At 37.4% G+C, this 5,501-nt stretch overlaps 1 pseudogene; it reads right to left on the reverse strand.

Moving 5' to 3' along the window:
* On the reverse strand, positions 1 to 5,269 carry LOC105872340 (adenylate kinase isoenzyme 6-like; annotated as a pseudogene).
* Between the last annotated feature and the right edge of the window lie 232 nt (positions 5,270 to 5,501).

Below are 5,501 nucleotides of genomic sequence, written 5' to 3' on the forward strand. Positions count from 1 at the left end.
TCAAGAGTTATGAGCTTTCACCCACTGCTCAATCCATTTCAAGATCTGATTTATATTACTTTCTAGCTCTTCTGGGCTATTGCTGGGCAGCTCATGCACGATTTCTTCCTTATAAGATGCTGCAGCTTCTTCATTAAGAACTTGAAAAATCTCACGCTCAATATTGTCTTTTAATTTCTTCTCATTGTAACCCCTTGTTTCAAGTCTTTTGTATGATTCGTCGGTATTTGTTCACAGCACAAAAACTATATGAAACCAGTGTTCAAGGAAGAAATCACAACCATGGTAATCAACAATAACTCCACCTTCTGTCATTTGGTTATCTAATTCATCGACTACTCTATCTTCCTCTAAATTGGGACAATCATATTCTTCATCATAGCCATCATACAACTGCCCTTCTTTAGCTAAATCACTCACAGTAATGTATTTCAGTCCTGATCTTGAGGCAAGTTCTTTGCCTAGTGTGATTTTTCCAACCCCAGGTGTACCCACCGTGAGCAGGATGTGCGGGAGCAACGTGGTCCTCGCGGCGATGGATCCTGTGCCCTACCACACCTGTCACGTTTGACCTTTGTCATTCTTACTTGGGTACCTGAACCGAGTGGTTAAGTACCTTGGGCAGGACAGCCAGCATTTTAATCCCAGATTGGGTCATTTATGTGATCTCGGTTATTGGCCTTCTTGAGTCTTGGGCTCTTCATTGGAAAGTTGATGATAATTGTAATAACCTCATAGGTTTTTTTCTGGTGAAGATACAATGAGATAATGAATGTAATACACTTAACCTGGTTCTGGACACTCAGTAAATGGTCAAAACAATTATAAGTTATTGAGATTATTCTTATTGTTGTTGCTTTAATGTCCCTTCTAGACTCTCACTTCAATGAGTGTTAGATGTCTTTCTATAGCAGAAGTCAGCAGACTTTTCTGTAAAAGGCCAGTCAATATCTTAGGTTTTGAGGGTGACACCTCTCTCCCATACATCTTTACTCCCACAACCCCCCCTTTTTACAACCTTTAAAAATGGGAATTCCTTGTCGGCTCACAGGCTATACAAAAACAGGCCATGGCTGGGTGTCGTTGGCTGATCCCTGCTACGTAGTGCACAGTGCCCAGATCAGCATTTTGCGTATATAAGTTAACTGAGAAATGTCTGATTAATTAAACAAGTGATTGTATCATTTGACTCCATGGAAATTACTCTGTTCTTTTACCTTTTGCAAAGGGCTCCGTTTTGTCCCCTCCTGCCCTGTGCCTTCTAAGTCTTGAATATTTCCAGCAAGTCTGATTCTAGGAAATTTTTTTTTTTTTAAGGATTGTGGAATTTCTTTCATTTCAGCCTATTAGGGGGGTACAAATGTTTAGGTTACATATATTGCCTTTGTCCCACCCGAGTCAGAGCTTCAAGCGTGTCCACCCCCCAGACGGTGCACGCCACACCCATTAGGTGTGAATATACCCATCCCCTCCCCTCCCACCTGCCTGACATCAGATGAATATTATTACTATATGTGCATAAGTGCATTAAGTGTTGGTCAGTTAAAACCAATTTGATGGTGAGTACTTGTGGTGCTTGTTTTTCCATTCTTGTGATATTTCACTCAGTAGAATGGGCTCCAGCTCTATAGAGGATAATACCAAAGGTGCTAGATCACCGTTGTTTTTTGTGGCTGAGTGGAACTCCATGGTGTACATATAGCACATTTTATTAATCCACTCATGTATGGATGGGCACCTGGGGTGTTTCCACATCTTTGCAATTGGGAATTGTGCTGCTATAAACATTCCAGTGCAGATGTGTTTTTTATAGAATACATTTTTTGCCTTTGATACTGGTAGATGCCCAGTAGTGGGAGTACTGGATCAAATGGTAGTAGCTCTTTGAGGTATCTCCATACTACTTTCCACAGAGGTGGTACTAGTTTGCAGTCCCATCTAGGAAGAATTTGGCGAAGTCCTTAAAGCATGGAGCCATGGGCGGGTTGTTTCTAATGCGTAGCAGTTCCTCGCTGGGTTGTCAGTTTGTCTCTCATGCAATCTAGCAGGGGAGTTGTACACTGAGTCACTGAAGTTAAATTATTCTGGGAGAAAAAGCAGTGGGAGCATTAGAACAATATTAAATACTGTATCATTGCATTCTTTTTTTTTTTTTTTTTTTTTTTTCTTACTTTTTGGCTAGATCAAACAGAAGAAATGTATCATTGCATTCTGATGGCAGCTATTTATGTTTCTCCGCAAATGTATAAAATCCTTGCTCCCACGCCTATTTTAATGGAATGTTTGACAAATCAATCCTTATTGTGGCAAAAGAAAATGAGAATGTTGGTATTAGCATAGCTTTTTTCCCTTTCTAAGTACATTTGCATATCGACTTTTAGGATAGCCTACGTTATTTTCTCCTTTGTGCCTTGATTTTATCACTACAGCATTAATTACCACCGGTAGGAACCTTTCCATTGCTATACAGGAATGGGAGTGAGAATGAATGGCCTACACTGAGAATTATTGTTACTGGCAGTTCAGGCATTGACTTTGCTTCCTTATAAAGTCTATTTTAGGAATAATTAATATGGCATACTAAATTGAAAGCACAGACTATATGTGTATTTTCACTCTTATTTTAAAATATTTCTCTCTTATCTTTACACAATAACTGTAAGGCTGATTATCATTCTTGATTTTTTTTTTCCTTCTTTAACTTCCATACACCTGCACAACTGCACTAAAATTTTTTATTTCTTTTTTATATCATTATTTATATTAGGTGAACTCTATAAATTCACACATTTGCTCATGAGAGCAGTGTTAAGAAGTATAATTATCAGCAATTATTTGCCATACAAATGGCATTCCTTAAAATAAATTAGTTTCACACTTTGAAGGTAGTAAAATAATTCTTCACTGAGAAGTACCCAAACATCCACTAGGTGTTGCTGCTGTACCCTGAATTAGCCAAGAGAAGGCAAAGAAATATAGTAGGTAAAGTAATAAATATGTAATTCCACCCACAAATTCATTATCATGATTGTTTGAGCAATTATTTTTGGGGAAGACAAACAAGAAAATAAATGATACATAACTTATTTCTATGTAATTTCGAAGAAGCTATCATTTGCAACGTTTGTTTCTCATGTGGAAAGAAAATTATATTAGGAGAGAAGCTAGTAGGTCAATGCTGATGTTTATTTTTTAGAAAAACAATCAAAGGAAATGTATAAAAATAGAAATTTTAAGGCATGCAAAGTAATTAAAAATAAAGTATATATATAGACTTTAGAAAATGCTATGTTTTAACAATGTTGAAAACTTTTGGTTAATGTAACAATTATTAATCTGTGAATTTAGTAAAATTCTGTAGTCGACTCTTGAAAGAAAGAGAAAACCTTAATTTTGATTCTGGCTCAGAGTTCAAGCTCTATTTATTTTATTTCCAGGTCTATAGAATAGCAATAGTTGCCAAAAATTCAAGCATCAACTGTAAATTTTACGAACTATGCTCTCTTTACCTTTTAGGACTGAGATGCTGGAATTTCTATGACGTGGCTGATTATGACAGTACCCACAACTCAAGTTCAAGAAAGTAGGAGACAGCAAGACCAGCCTGCCGTGAGTACAGGCAGTACTGTTGGTGTGGAAAGGGAAATAAGGTGGAATATTAATATTTCTCTTTCAACATCGGTTTCATTTTGTGCCATCTGTGGGGAATGTGTCATCCAAACTGCAGACGGTGTCCCTCTCCCCTCCCAGGCAGGGGAGCCGCGGGGAGAGCATGCTGCTGCTCTGCTCCTTCCCCCTTAGGGACACAGTCGCAGGGGCTGCCAGTGATTCATGGCTCAGGAAGGACACACCTTTCAGAAGCAGAGATGAAGAAAGAAGGATATTATATGTTTAGTCTTTGCTATTTTTACCCTTCTGGTTTTCAGTTAAATTGTGACTTACAATCGTTTGGTTATGGTGACCCATTAATCCACCAAACAGAAGCTCCGTTTGAATCAAAGACTCCTTTTTTTCAAACTTAAAAGAAAATGAATCTGTATGTTCTTATACTTTCCTTGTAATATGTTCTGTCATTTTACTAACGCTGAAAGCCTATCCAATGGGCCTAGACTCATGGCAAATAAAAATTTAGAGTTTCACAGAAATGGGTAAATGGTGATTAGTGTTTTCATTAAAAATGAACAAACATAAAGACCAAATTAGGGTTTTTTCCCCTGGATGTTGTTTATTTTGTTTGTTTGTTTTTTGAGACAGAATCTCACTCTGTTGCCCAGGCTAGAGTGAGTGCCATGGCGTCAGCCTAGCTCACAGCAACCTCAAACTCCTGGGCTCAAGCAATCCTCCTGCCTCAGCCTTCCAAGTAGCTGGGACTACAGGCATACACCACCATGCCTGGCTAATTTTTTCTATATATATTAGTTGGCCAATTAATTTCTTTCTATTTATAGTAGAGACAGGGTCTCCCTCTTGCTCAGGCTGGTTTCGAACTCCTGACCTCAAGCAATCTGCCCGCCTCGGCCTCCTGGCCCTCATTTATAAAATGCAGTAAAAATTACTATTATACTTAGGAAGTATTTTTATTTATTTATTTTTTTTTATTTTATTTTTTTTTTTTTTTGGACCTGTGCAGAAAGGTTAAAGGAAGTATTTTTAAATTGAAGTTGACTTGAATGGTACTGAAGTATTTGAACCTTCTGATTGTGTCATATGGCAGGGACTTTGTGCCACATACAAATGCCATTTATGTATTTAATTGTGCCTTCATTTCTTCAGTATCTGCCTCTCCCGATGGACTGCAGACACCACAAGGACTTTTTTGTATGAATAGTGTCTAAACAAATATGCGTTGAAATTTTTATAGAATGAACTAGCAAAAGGAGAAATGATAAACACTGCTGAATTAAATGAATGGAATTATCAGCCAAGGCTAAATTCAATCTTAGTTAAAAAATAATTTGTAAACTGTGAGTCAGCTAGAATATTCCAAAGACTGAGCACAGAAGTCCTTTGGTAGGAGAAGCATTTAAGATGCTAAAAACTTACCATGTTGGTTGTTTCCTAAATTTTCTAGATCTTTAATTCCTCTTCCAGAATGCAGTTTTCAAAACTTTTTTTTTTTAATTCTGCTGTTTCATAACGATACATCTAATACTTGGATAGCAGATAGCTGTGTATTAGTCTCTGCTTGCATTTCTGGTCTCTGGTCACACTAGATATGCCAGGTCCATGTCTTGTTTCTGGTCTTACCGAGAAATCCAACCATTCCCATCATTCCTTTTTTTTTAATAAAAGCTCTGTATTATGGAAAATTTTATATATGTTCAAAGAAAGAATAATATAATGAATCCCCACGTAGCCATAACTCTGCTTCCACAATTCACAGCCGACAGCTTTGCATCTATAGCCCACCCTCCACTTCCTACGCAGCTTTTAATTATTTTAAATCAAAATCCAGAATCATACTGTTGCATTGTAAGCATTCAGTATTTATCTCTTCAAGA

Source organism: Microcebus murinus, chromosome 27, assembly GCF_040939455.1.
Source record: "Microcebus murinus isolate Inina chromosome 27, M.murinus_Inina_mat1.0, whole genome shotgun sequence".
NCBI lineage: Eukaryota > Metazoa > Chordata > Mammalia > Primates > Cheirogaleidae > Microcebus > Microcebus murinus.